A 13,124-nucleotide genomic window follows, 5' to 3' on the forward strand; every position below is an offset into this window, starting at 1 on the left:
GAACAAGGAAGGAGAAGCCACCTGGAAAGAACCACGCCCTCCAAATCTTAGGCTGAGCTGTAGCTTACTCAAAGGAACTTTTGTCCATGGGGAGCTGAGAGAATAAATACCCGTACCTGTTCACCCACTCGGTAGCCACAGGCCAGGAGAGGTTTTCAGTTGTTTATCTAATCAACCAGGTCTGTGTATGTGTGAGTGTGTATGTGTGTGTGTGTCCATATGAGTGTGCATGTGTGTGTGTATATGAGTGTGCATGTGTGTGTGTGTGTGTGTGTGAGAGAGAGAGAGAGAGAGAGAGAGAGAGAGAGAGGAGAGAGAGAGAGAGAGAGAGAGAGAGAGAAGAGAGAGAGAGAGAGAGAGAGAGAGAGAGAGAGAGAGAGAGAGAGAGTTGACTGAGGTTTCTGTCCTGCCCGGTTCCTGATTGGCCTAGTAGCTCAGGCTTCTTAGTAACTCTTAAATCTTATAATAGCCCATAATACTTGTCTGTGTTAGCCATGTAGCTTGGTACCTTTTTCGGCGAAGCAGTCACATCTTGCTTCCTCTGTGTCTGGGTGATGACTGCAGACTGAAACTTCCCTCTTCTCAGAATTCTCATTGTCCTGCCTCTACTTCCTGCCTGGCTACTGGCCAATCAGTGTTTATTTAAAATACAAGTGACAGGGTACAGACCATTGCCCCACAGGAAGTGTGTGTGTGTGTGTGTGTGTGTGTGTGTGTGTGTGTATGGAAGAGGAAGATAATTTATCAGGGGATGAGTGTGTTCTCCTTTTCAATAAGCACATCAGACAGCTGAGTCTACAATCTCTCAGATACCAGAGGAATGCTTAGCCAAAGACATAAAAGATGTACGGTTGCACTTTTAAGGCTGGAAGGCTATTTTATCTCAAAGTATTTTTAATCTATCAACAGGAGAAAAACTATATTCACACAAAAAGCCATGTTACCATAGCGTGATTTAATTCTCATGTGATGTGTGTGTGTGTGTGTGTGTGTGTGTGTGTGTGTGTGTGTGAGCTGAGGCCCTCTTACACCCAGGATCAGGGGTTCTAAGGCTCTTGTCATTTGTGATGAACTTGGACTAGCAGCTGACCTCCGGGGATTTTGTAAAACCGGATAACTGTGGATAAAAGCTGAGTTAGGTGCAGGGCTGTGACAGATGCAGAGAGACACTCAGGATACATTCCCAGATGAACAAGGATTTAGAAAATGCAGAAGTGGAAAAAGAGGAGATAATATTGAGTTAATGGGTATTGATGGTAAAATGTGTGTGCATGTGCACACAGAGAGAGACACATGCACATAGACACACAGACACACACACAGACAAGGTCTCTCTGTGTAGCCCTGGCTGTCCTGAACTCATAGAGATCCTCCTGTCTCTGAAGTGTTGGGATTAGAGCTGTGCATCACCATGCCAAGCAAGAGCATATATTTTTAATAATAGATTGGTATTCAGGCGTGGTTAGTTCCACTAAGGCAGCATCAGTTGCGGGGTGTGCAGGTGCGTGTAATGGACCCTGGTAGATTTCCAGTCCTAGGAAACAGTGAGGCCTGGGCATAGAACAGCAGGGTAGGGGGCGGGGAGGAGTAGTGGGGATCAAATATATGTACAGAGTAAGTATGGTAGTGCCATGGAAAAGTGAAACTTGTTCTCTATCTCATAATAGAATGCAAAAAATGTTTCAGATATTAGGAGACTGTAGGAAGTTGAATGTGAGGTGTTCCAGGCTTATGTATTTGAACATTAGGTCCACAGTTGATTTGGAAGGTTACTGAACCTGTAGGGGGTAAGGTAGCTAGAGGAAGTAGGTCAGTGGTGGGTGGGCCTTGAGGCTTATAGCCTGGCCCCACTTCCTGCTCTCTCAGGCTTGCTAATCTGTGGGGGTGTGAGCAAGCAAGCCTGGGCTACTGTTGGAGCATTTGCTGCTGCTTCTGCCCTGCCGAGTGTCCTCCCTACCAGGATGGGCAGCATACTCATCCTGCTTCCCTTAAGCTGCTCACATCAGAAGAGATGTAACTGATACATGCTCTTTGTTTTCATTTTGCTGATAGAAAGCGAAGTCATGTTTAACAGAAGCACAGATTTGATACACAACACATGCAATAAGCCAGGAGTGGGAGCACACGCCTTCAGTTTCCGCACTCAGAGGCAGAAGGAAGCAGATAACTGAGTTTGAGGCCAGCCTGGTTTACAAGTGAGTTCCAGAACAGCCAGAGTTACATAGAATTTGTCTCAACAAGCCAAAACAAAAAGCTAAACAAAACGTGTATGAGAACGTTGTATATGTGAAACCATCTTCTTAGTATTTGCTTTCTAGTGGAACAATTGTAAAATGATCAAGCTTGTGAAATCAGAACTCTCATACACAAGCTGTAATGATTTGCTATGAAGCCATCCACCTCCCATACTCTTAAGTATAAGGTGAACAGTTTACAGCCTAGTTAGAAAAATATGCAGAAGCCAGCAATAAAAGCACAAGAAAGATGTAACAAAAGGCGCTGTCATTCTGGCTGCCAGAGTGTCAGGAGGTCAGAGAGACCTCGGCCAGGGTCTTGGGAAAGTTGAGAAGGCAAACTGGGTTAAGAAGGAGGCGGAGAATCTGAAGCAGGCACATGAGGGAGTCTCATATTTGTAGAGTAGGTGGTAGTTGTGCAGAAAAGAGGTGAGACTCGGCCACAATGTGGGTGTCAGATGGCAAATAAATAAATAATAAAATTTTTAAAAAATCCTCAAGTAATTTAAACAGAACTCACTCATGTCAGAAGCCATTGGTTTCTGAAATATTTAGGTCAACAGTGACAGAAGCCCTTTCTGAATCATCCCACAAGTCACAACTAGAGCGCCGTTCAGATGCCAGCTCCACTCTTCCCATGAGCTGGTGGGGACGATTAAAGTCAATGACACCGTCTACTGTTGGTTAGGGTGTTTCCATTAGCAATGGCAATTGGAATCACTGGCATTTGCTGGATTCCTCATATTAATTATTTTAAATAATAGCCCTCAAATGGTCACAGTTGGCTTCAGTAGTGAACACAGCCAAACACACTTAGAAGAAATAATATGCAAAACTTTACAGGAAACTGAAGAGGAAGAACCAACTTGTGATTCAGCCTGTGAGATTGGTGTTACCTAATCTGAACCCACCAAAAACACGACAGGAAAAGACATTTCAGATCAGTGTTTCTCACGGATATAGATGCAAATTTTTTAAAATAAACTTGTAGTAAATCGAATCCAATATTGAAAGGATAAGAAAAATTTTAACACAGGAATTCAAGGTTAGTTTAACTTTTGGAGAGAGGGGACATCTAATTTGTCATTAAAAAATATTTTTTAAGTATGCCTTGGTATGGTGGTACATGCCAGCTCTTGGGAGGTAGAGGGAGGCAGAGTTCAGTGAGTTTGAGGCCAGATTGGTCTACATAGTAAGCTACAAAACAGTCAAAGCTACATAGTGAGACTTTGTCTCAAAAAACAAGACAAACCAGAAAACATTTTTTAGGTGTATATAAGTGTGTCTGTGTGTGGGTATGCACATGTGAATACAGGTGCCTGCAGAGGCCGGAAGAGGGCCAGAGTGTCTGGAGTTACAGGCAGCTGTAGCCACCTGACATAGACCTGAGCCTGGGTCCTCTACAAGAGCAGTACGTGTTCTTAACCACTGAGCCACCTCTCCAGCAGTAATTAATTGTCACAATAATGGTCTAAAAAAAGACAAGCTATGTGATGTCTTTGTTAGATGCAGAAAAAGCAAACATTTGAGGAAATCCAACCTTCACTCCTGAATAAAAACCCTTAGTAAACTCACACTGGCCAGATGCCCGAGATGTGGCCGAGTATCTGTGATGTTGTAACAGGACTAAGGCACAGAACCTGCTGGGTGGGACGTCAGCTTGAGCTGTACCTCTTTTCTCTGGTAGGGCAAAGGGGGTCAGAGGTGGAGAGTGGGTTACTGGAGAGGGGCAGGACACCGGAGAGCCCTGGGGGAGGTGTTAGCAAGCCCCCTCCTTGGACAAAAGTGTCAGTTTAACAGCGTCTTGAATCTTCTAAGAGACAAACGTCAGCACGTGGGTGAGGGAGTTTCTAGATTAGGTTAGCTGAGGTTAGCTGACCCACCCTAAATGTGAGCAGCACTCTTTCATGAGCAGGGGGGTTCTGGACTAAATAAGACGGGGGAAGTGAGCAGAACACTCCCAACCCTCTCTGCTGCCTGACTGCAGGTCCAAGTGACCAGCTGCCTCATGTGCCTGCTGCCGTGATGCAGCATGGAGCATGTTGTGATGCACCTTGGCACATTCTGATTGTGTCTTACGGTAAACAGTTCAGCCATCTGTAACATCTGTTGTAGAAACCTTGACTGTGAGCATGACCTACACTAACCTTAACTGCCTTATTAGCCATCTGTGTCTTCCATCACCACTATCCTCAGATGAGATGGAGCCCTGAATGTAGATCAAAGTGACTGAGTTCCAGACCAACCTGGTCCTCTATCCTGACATCCACTTCCCTCTGGCCATAGAAGCCCGTCATCTCTGCTGAGAAAGCCAACCATGAATGGATTTCTGTAGCAGAGATTACCAATGCCTGCTTTGAGCCAGACTAGAGATGAAATGTTACCCTCACCATGGTAAATACATGGCTTGCTATCTGTTGTACCATGGTGATGTGGTTCCTAAAGATGTCAGTGCTGCCATTGCCATGATCAAGACCAAGTGCAGTTCCCAATTTGTGGACTGGTGCCCCACTGGCTTCAAGGTTGGCATTAATTGTGGTACCTGGTGGAGACCTGGCCAAGGTCCAGAGAGCTGTGTGCATGAGGAACAATACCACAGCCACAAGTTTGATCTGATGTATGCCAAGTGTGTCTTTGTGCACTGGTATGTGGGTGAGGGCATGGAGGAGGGGGAGTTTTCTGAGACCCCTGAGGACATGGTTGTCCTAGAGAAGGATGATGAGGAGATTGGTATGGATTCTTTTGAAGGAGAGTGTGAAGAAGAAAGGGAGGAATACCAATCCATTCTTTCAGTCCCTGGATCACATCAAACTCCCAGAACTTCAGGTTCAACATTGGGTGACAGGCATTGATGCTTCTAATTGTGTTGTCTTTATTCTGTGATCATGTCTTCTCCATGTGTAGTTTTGTTTCCATGATGTCTCAAAGTAAAAGCTTTAAGAAAAATAAATAGAGTGGCCACAGTAGCTCTCCAGGATGTGACAGGGGCCCAGGGCTCCTACACGGGTCACATTCTTTGCACACAGTCCCCTGTTCTCAATTGCATTGTCTGCTTGCTTGTCCCAGAGCAGGGAGTGGAGGAGGTAGGTGAGGAGTCACTTTGTGGAGAAAGCACCACACAGTGAAGAGGGAAGGATAGGTAGAGACAGCATGTGGCCGTTAAGTAGTCTTCCCACTGCTGGCCCCCAAGAAGAAGACCCAGCCATGCCAAAGCCAGATGTTTTTATAAAGTAGAACATTATCAACGCCTTAACAGCTTATTCCCATTGTGAATCCAATCACGAAAGCCTGCCATACCCCCAAATTGTCTAGAGGTATCTGAAGGAGGCATTTTCTCGGTTCAGGTTCCTCTACCCAGATGCCTGACTAGTGTCAATTTAATACACAAAGAAAATCTAACCAGGACACTATTGGTGTATGCCACGACCACCAGATCAAACTTTACTCGGGCAAAGATTCACGGATGGCTGGCAGAGGTGCGGTCTGCTTGTCTGAGCCTGAAGGAGCAGATGTTTGTCACCAAGTCAGTGAGTGTGGTGGTTTGAATAAAAATGGCCCCCATAGGCTTATGGATTTGAATTCTTCATCTCCAGGGAGTGGCACTATCTGAAAGGATTATGAGGTGTGGCCTTTTTGGAGAAAGTGTGTCACTAGGGGTGGGCTTTGAGGTCTCCCTCTTCCTGCTGCCTGCAGATCCAGATTAGAACTCTCAGCTACTTCTCCAGCACCATGTCTACGTGGGTGCCAATGTGCTTCCCACCATGATAGCAATGGACGGAACCTCCGAAACTGTAAGCAAGCCCCAGATAAACGCTTTCCTTTATAAGAGTTGCTGTGGTTATGGAGTCTTCTCACGCAATAGAACTCTGACTAAGACTGTGTGACAGCTCACCCATGATGATTCTAACAACTCACACCTCTGTCGCTGGCTCCATTGGAACTCAGCTCTCCTTTGCTGCCTGGAGCAAAATAATCACCATTCTGAGACCAAGGATTTTACGCTCAGTTCCCTCTTAACTTCCCACCCACCTTCATAAGCAATTCAGCTGTCCAGTATCCTGGTACCACTTCAGTCCCTGTGCAGGAGGCCGTGCCTGGATGGCGCATGCACAACCTGCTCAGCGTCCACCTAGAGCTGGTCCTGGGATGCGTTAGACAAGACCCCAGAGAGTGCACGCCACAGGAAGCTTTTTTTTTTTTTTTTCATGAAAGGTACACGGTGAGCCAGTACTTAGGGTGAAAGTGGTTGAGACACGAGGGCTTTATGGTCCAGAACAACTGTCGGCTTCACTACATAGCTTATAGTCTCTTGCTTGCAAGGGGCATTTGCTTGGTAAAAATAGTTATTCAAAAGTTCAATAGAAAAGCCTCAGTCATGTGGAAAACCTGGAACTCTCATTTTCAGCTGGTGTGAAGGTAGGCGGACACAACTGTTTATCTTAACTCTTAGATAAGAGTTAAACCATACTCTACTACCTCAAAATGCCACAGTCCAACATGAATGTATACCTACATTCATTTAAATTCACGTACCTTCATGTTAAAACAAAACACGGATAGGCGAGCACTTTCCTTGAAAGTGTGCTGGCTAAATAATTGTGTTCAAGGCTAATTTTTTTTAGTTCTCTCTTTGTGTGTGTGTGTATGTGCGTGCGTGTGTGTGTGTGTGTGTGTGTGTGTGTGTGTGTGTGTTGGTGCTGGGATTAAGCCTAGAGCCTTGTACATGCTAGGCTAGTGCTCTGCTACTAAATACCCCAGTCTTACTCAAAGCACTTTGAAAAGACCCCAAATGTCCTGTAGAACAGACGCCCTGAAGAATATTGTCACCCTAGAACTGCACAGTGTGACAGTGAAGGATTGCCCCATCCCATGAAAGGAATCTCACAAGAGCAGAGGGACACTTAAGAGGACATGCAATGTCTTGACATGAACTGCCTTGTCATGAAGTTCTGGATTGTTGCTGAGCTAGAACTGGGACGGTGATGTCTTGAGATATGGTAGTTTTTAGTGATTGGATTGACAATGGGAATAATACATTTTAAGATGCTGGTAATTTCTGCAGTTTTGAAACCAAAAGATTTACTAAAAGAACTGGTATCCTTGGGAAACAAGAGACCCTAAAATCAAGTTCTCAACACAAAGGAGATTTGCCCAGAGGGACAAAGGGCAGGGAATAAGAGACAAAGACAGAAGATAAAGGACAGGGAGAAGGAGAATGGAATAAGGGAGGGGGGAAGGGACATTTGCTCTGGCAGGATTAAAGACTGCCTCTGGACAGAGAGGAGACAGATGTGGCACATAGGAAAATGGCAGTTTATAAAGGACAAAGGGAAGACCCCGTGTTAGGATGAGCTGTTTAATTTTGATTGGACAAGTTAACTGGAGTAGCAAAAGGGGACTTTTGATTGTTAGATTTCAGTACTTCGATAGCTGGACCTTGGTAGTCAGAATCAGGAGGAGGAAGTGGCCAAATAAGGGAATTGACCTTTGTGGCTAGCTTTAAGAATGTCATCTAACGGTTTTTAGCAAGGCAGAGGGATGGGGGAAGGGCGAGCCCTGCCTGAGCCCCTTCATTTACTTTATGGCTGAGGTTGAAATCCTCAAGGTGAGTTGGTGTTGTCGTCATCCTCTGGGGTTTAGAGCGTTGTTAACTCAGGAGTTTGAATCTGTGATAAGCAGTGTTTAGGTGTCTCACTTGTCTTGGCATATTCTCTCTGTAGCCATGGCATTCCAGTTGAACTTTCTCTTGAACCTGGCCAAGGCAGCCACTTTTGCCTCAACTTCTGAAGATGATAGGCCTTAGAACAGTAGTTCTCAACCTATGGATTATGACCCCTTTGGGAGCCAAACAACCCTTTCACGGGGGTTGCCTAACACCGTGGGAAAACAGATATTTACATTATGATTCATAACAGCAAAATTACAGTTACGAAGTAGCAACAACAACAAAAAAGATTTTATGGTTGGGGTCACCACAGCATGAGGAGCTGTATTAGAGGGTGGCAGCGTTAGGAAGGTTGAGAACCACTGCCTTAGAGCCACAGAGGTAGCACAATGTGTGGATATCATTGCAACAACTTCCAAAGGATGATGTTCCCTTCTTCGTCTTTCTTCTGCCACCGTGGCCAGAGAGACCAGAAGAGCAACCTTTTATTTCTTAACCTCATTTGAATCACCGGATGTATTTATTTTGTAAAACTTTACCTCCTTATCTACATAGAGTTGTTGTGAGCTGTGCTTTAAGAGGGGCTCAGGCAGTAAAGTGTTTGCTTCACAAACCTGAAGACCACATAAAAAGCCAGGCAAGGCAGTGCGCATTTGTAACCCCTGTGCTATGGGAAGCAGGGACAGGTGGGTCTCAGGGGTTTGCTGGTCTGCCATCCAAGCTGAACCAGAGTTCCAGGTTCAGCTGAGTCCAAAAGTGAGGTGGGAAGCCAGCAAGTGGCTCCATGTGGACAAAGTGCTTGCCACCAAGTCTGAAATCCACCAATTCTGAAAGCCTTGGGTTGACCTCTGATGTCTACACATGCGCCATGGCACCCACACACACAGTAAACAAAATGTTAAGAACAGTCAGTGGAAAGAAGGTCGACATCTACCTCTGGCCTCCATGTACCTGTGGACAGCATGTGTATTCTCTTCCTCTTTCTCTCTACCTGTCATGAAACAGCTCCTTATGGAGATAAAGAAACTGAAGCCCTTCTTCCTTCTTACTCCAACCCCAGGCAAAAGGAAGGTACAAGACTTAGCAAAACAGAGTTCTTGATCAGACAAACTGAATTTCCCCAAAGACATTGGCCGTGTACCTTTGGTCTCTGGGCAAGCACCCTGGGGCCTTACTGGTGGACACCTTGGACCATTTTAGACATATCTAAAATCAGTCTTCAATGGCAGGCATGGAAAACCAGAAGGCAAGCACCCAAGCACCCGACTGCATCTGCATGCAGGACTGTGTAGTTGGGGGAAAGGGCTCTGTACACCTGCTCCCGTTAGGACAGAATCCCAAAGCCTTGCAGCTCACACCAACAATCTGCACTCCTCCTCAGAAGTCCAGAGACATAGTATAAACAGCTGGAGAACACAAATGTAAATTTCCAAAAGTGTCCCACTGCAGGGCTGGGGACTGTGAAAGTGAGGGGGCTGAGGGAAGAAGTCAGGAACACTAGCCACACAGTCCGGGAACTGGAATCAAAAGAGCCAAGTCAGCAGCGGATCCAGGCCTAGGATGGGGCTTAGCCTGCATGAGCCTGATAGCCTGGGCTCTGGTGGTCAGCAGCTGCTCAGCCATCAAATGCCCCTGATGAGCTTTACAAAAGAAAGATGAAGAGGCAGGATGTGGGCCATACAATGCAGTTTGAGTCTTTATAGGATAAAAGATTTAAAACAAACAAAAACAGCAACAAACAAACATGAGGGCATTAAAATCTCTCGCTCTTGAAAACAGCAGCTCCCTGCACAAGGCAAAGAACAGTACTATCTTTGTTCTGCCAAGCTCTGGGCGCTGTCTAGGGCTGTGTCCGGGAGGAGGACTGCTGCCAACCTGTTTCTTATTGTTCCTTTGCCCAGAATGAACCCCCCCCCGCCCGCCCCAACCCAGTCATACCCTCCACTTGCCTTGCCCCTTGTGTGCCTAGGCTGGAGCATTGTGGGAGTTGGATTGCTTGGCTCAGCTACTGAAGGGCAGGACAGAAAGGTCTGAAGAGGGTTGACTAAGCGCGTCTTGGAAGAGGCTTTGGTTTCCCAGCCTTTGGGAGTTTTTGTTTTGCTTTGTTTTCCTTGAGTTTACAAAACTCAAGTCTTTATCTATGTTAATTCCAGAAGCAACAATTTCCAGAAGCAACAATTTCCAAAGCTTGTAGATCAACTACCTCAGTGTGCTAATGCCACAACAGAAACCAAGAGTTAGGCATCAAGAAAGATAAACGAAAATGAAGAGCACAGCAGTGGTTAGGAAAATGATACAGGGGAAATGAAGCAGGCTGATAATCTAGGAAGGCAAATGCGTCACAGTTGAGGATTAACAAGTTTGAAAAAGAAGAGAACCTCAGAGATGGGAGAATTACAGTAATCATGGGTTTCTTTCTCGATGGTATGCACAAAGAATATGTGTAAAAATAACAGCTCATGCTAAGTGATGGGTGGGACCTCTGGTAAGAGAGAAGGGAAGACCAGCGCCCAGAGGCGGAGTCAAGGGTGCGTACCAAGGGCCAGGGAAACGTCACTCTGCTAGTAGGTCCGACCTTTAGCAGAAGAAGCCACTGTTTGGGAAGTCTTTTGTCAGCCTCTTTGGGGCTGTATTCGTAATATTTTTTTTTTCGAGACAGTGTTTCTCTGTGGCTTTGGAGCCTGTCCTGGAACTAGCTCTGTAGACCAGGCTGGTCTCGAACTCACAGAGATCTGCCTGCCTCTGCCTCCCGAGTGCTGGGATTAAAGGCGTGCGCCACCGTCGCCCGACAGTTAGTAATTACTTAACATTGAGGAAGTCATTCCAGTAAGCAGAATGACCCATGAAAACCTATTTTTCTTTATTCTGACTTTGTAAAACAGCAACCTGCGGGGATCAAGTTTAGAGAGGAGACTGCATGGCCCAGGTGTGCCAGGTGTCTGCAGAAAGGAGCAATATTTGACCTTTCACATTGCAGGGCTTTAGGGTGTCCTGGAAGTGGACTGGGACAGGTATACTGTCAGGAGGCCATCGCTCACAGCCCCTTAGCGTGGCTTTCCCAGGCCTTACTGAGTCTTCTGAGCTCTGATACCTTCTCTCCACCTAGCACGTGCTGTGGTTTCCTCCTCTCCCCACTTTCTGTGGAAACTGGGCCTAAGAGACAGAGAGCATGCCAGCTTTCCAGCACCTCAAATAACAGTGCGTCTCCTCTTGGACCTACCTTCTGCTGCCCCAGTCCAGCAGGAAGGAAAACCGGAGATCCCTACCCACTGCTCAAGTTCATCTGGGGCCCTCTCTGAGCTGAGACCTGTTCTACAGGTGGCAGTCTGAAGTGGGCAGGGAGGCCCTCCTCCTTTGCCTGGGAGGTAGAAACAAGGAGTAGGGTCTATCCAGGTTCTTGGCTTACACTTGGAGAACCTACTCTAGGTTCTGAGGACCTCGGAGTCTCTCGTGCAAATGGACTTGCACCCTTCTCAGGGCCACTGAAGACTTCTTCCTCGGTTCAGTGCATTTCCCCAGGTCCTAAGAGGGGCTCAACAGGAGGCGGTGGTTTGATGCACGGAACTCCACGTGTGTTCACATGTCACAATGAACTGTTGAGCAAGGGGCTCATGGTAGCTGGGAGAGCTTTCTAAGCATCTTGACCAGCAATTTCCAAGTTTTCCCTACCACTGGGGAGTCCTCTATCAGCCACCTTTTACATGGCAGGCTCTGACTTTCATACTTCAAGCCCATTATCAGAAGAAAATGAACAGCTTGTCTTCCAACCAACAACAGCCTGATCCTCAATATCCACTGTATTTCCTGAGCTTTTCTGAGACAATACACCAGGCACTCTATGTCTCAAAATACGGAGCGGCTTAACAAGCACGATATTTACTTGCAATCTTTAAGTCTTAACTGGGATCAAGACAGTTTAACTGGTGCATTCAGTCTGCTGTCGCTAGCATGGCAGCATTGCTCCAGTAGCCTTTAGTGAAAGAACTGTGGCACTGGTGAGGGACCCTGGAGCTTCAGGGGGCAGTAAGGAGGCTGGGGGGGGGCGGCTCACAGAAGGGGCACAACTTGCAACAGAGGTAAGACAGGTTTTCCCAGCTTCCAGGCATGGCTGGACATTTAGAAGAAAGTCAGCTTGCTGAATATGGGCCACAGGCGTTCAGTTCACCGCGCCATTCCAGTGCTCAGAGGTCATGTGGGAGTTTTGCATGCAGTGAGGTATACTGTGCTGGCAGTGGGCAGTGACCAGTGTGTCCATGATGGAAGAACAGGTTTCCAGCCAACTTAAAGCTTTTGTATCTATGTAGATTTCCTCCAGCACTCACCTCACACTCTTTATAGGCACTGTCTGTCAATGCTCTGTTGCTCAATTCTTGATGACTCTGGCAGCCACATCCATCTGGGAAGACAGAATCTCTTCTTCCATACTAGACTGGGGATCCCCAAGAACGGGAACTGATAGTCTTCTTGCTCCTTATAATCTCCACCCTCCAGAAGTAGTGTACAAAGGGCAACCAACAGGTACTGCATACCTATGACTTGTGGTGACTCTGGACGGGGGATGCTAAAAATGAGCCAGTATCAGCCAAAAACAAACGGGGGAGTGGAAATCACCGGGACTGTAGGAGGCTGGAACCAGAAGAAATGTAATTTCCATACCAGAGGAGGGATGTGGATTGAGGCCCCAAGGGAGGAAGAAACACAGTTATTGAGATCGACAAAAATGGAAACTGAGGGCGAGTGCAGAGACCCGAGGAGGAGGCGAGATTGCAGAGATGGCGGGTTTCTGACTGTGGACCGTGAGCTTCATTCTAGGGATTGCAAGAAGACAATGGAGGGTTTCAAATAGGGAGCATGACCTGAAAATCATGAGCCTGTCACCTGGAATTGAATGAAACTACTCAGCCACAGGCACCAAAATTGGAAGCAAGGAGACAGCCCATAAGGGAGATGGTAGCTCAGGCCTTCGGATTTATTGGAATGGCTGGGAAATGTATAGACTTGGAAGGCAGAGGGGCTTAGACATCAAGGGATTCTCCATTTAAAAAATGGAGCAAGAAGATTCTGGTTCAATCACAGCTACTCATCATGACTCCCAGGTGTAGTGGGTTGGGTGTCGGGCTGCTTGTCCCGCTGCCTAGCTAGCTTAGCCCCCCAAATCATCAAACAGAAATTGTATTAATTAAATTACTGCCTGGCTCATTAGCTCTAGCCTCCTATTGGCTAAT

At 46.6% G+C, this 13,124-nt stretch overlaps 1 pseudogene; it reads left to right on the forward strand.

The window, feature by feature from the left end:
• The first annotated feature begins 4,282 nt into the window (after window positions 1-4,282).
• On the forward strand, window positions 4,283-5,086 carry LOC126497056 (tubulin alpha chain-like; annotated as a pseudogene).
• Window positions 5,087-13,124: the final 8,038 nt, after the last annotated feature.

This window comes from Alexandromys fortis, unplaced genomic scaffold (genome assembly GCF_014885135.2).
Source record: "Alexandromys fortis isolate MF-2015 unplaced genomic scaffold, M_Fortis_MF-2015_v1.1 scaffold_25, whole genome shotgun sequence".
Classification (NCBI taxonomy): domain Eukaryota; kingdom Metazoa; phylum Chordata; class Mammalia; order Rodentia; family Cricetidae; genus Alexandromys; species Alexandromys fortis.